General features: G+C 36.5%; 1 protein-coding gene across 7 annotated transcripts in view; it reads right to left on the reverse strand.

Annotated features, from left to right (window-relative positions):
• LOC107692092 (alpha-N-acetylgalactosaminide alpha-2,6-sialyltransferase 1-like) overlaps positions 1–1,257 on the reverse strand; it is a 13,017-nt gene that overhangs the window by 6,915 nt on the left and 4,845 nt on the right. The window lies entirely within an intron of this gene.

Raw genomic sequence — 1,257 nt, forward strand, 5'->3', positions numbered from 1 at the left:
TACTTTAAAACGAAATAATTCAAATCGAAAATCGAAACTCTTTCATTATGTAATCCCTAAAGATGCATTTCTCTCTAAAGGCACGTCCAATGAGGAGATGGCGAGTCATTTTTTTCATCACCATAATCGATGGATGTATAAAATATAAAAATAAGGAAAAGCCTAAAACAGGCACGATTATAATTTTCATTTTATTTTATAATTCTGTACAATTAAAAAATAAAACACAAATTATAATGGCATATATGCAAAACTTTGTCCTATAATTGTATAGCTTTTTAAAGGATTTGCTGCAACGCAATTTTGTCTGATATGTGAATTATTTATTAGCCTTTTTTTTTTTTTTTTTTTCCATGAAGCAAATGCTTTAAAAACATCTTTTAAAAATTACCTTATTGCATTCCAGATGCTTTTAAAGTACTTTTCACTATAAATTTTACGGGTAGCTTGAATGTAAAACATTGTCATGAATTCGTTGCATTTCCATTTGTAAAATAACCTACAAATTAATTGTTGTAGGCTAACACGATCTCATGAATGTGTATAGCACGATTTTCTGCTTCTATTTGGCGTAATATTTATATGCAGAAATTGACTTTGGCATGCAAAAGACTAAAAAAATTATAATTAATGGCATGGCTGGTTCACTCGACACAGGCCTATAATAACTGCTGAAATGTTTGCGGGGCAAATCTCAGGTCAGTCGGAGTGCTCATGGTACGCACAGTGCGTACAGCCATACACCTGCAGGTGCCACTGGTTTCATCCCTACTAGTACATCCCTAACAGTAAGATCCTGGCACATTTCTTTCAGAATCATGAGCTGGTAAGAAAACTACAATTTATTTAAATTGAAAAAAAGATAAAGACCCTATGTGAAAACTTTGTGGCATGGCAGCATTTTGAGCAACCTTCGGAGCTGCCGGTGTGCGTACACTCAAAAAAAAAAAGGAAAGAAAGAAAAACAGTAGGCCTACATGGCATAGCACAGTGTGGAGCTTTTCGTTTGGTAACTGCAACTCTGTGTGGTTAATTTGGCAACTGCATTAGATTTCAGTTTCTTGGCCTGCGGGCCGTATGGAATAATCAGGCGGGCTGTATCGGGGCCGTCCTTAGGGGGGTGCAACTGGTGCGGCCATAGGGCTGCACGATTAATCGAATGTGATTGTTATGCACATTTTGATAGTAATGCCGGTTCTGTAATCAGCAGGAAATCATCATCACGTGCTTTCAGATGGAGCAGAATTTACTACACAG

The sequence above is a fragment of the Sinocyclocheilus anshuiensis genome, unplaced genomic scaffold (genome assembly GCF_001515605.1).
Source record: "Sinocyclocheilus anshuiensis isolate Anshui unplaced genomic scaffold, SAMN03320099.WGS_v1.1 scaffold726, whole genome shotgun sequence".
Lineage (NCBI taxonomy): Eukaryota > Metazoa > Chordata > Actinopteri > Cypriniformes > Cyprinidae > Sinocyclocheilus > Sinocyclocheilus anshuiensis.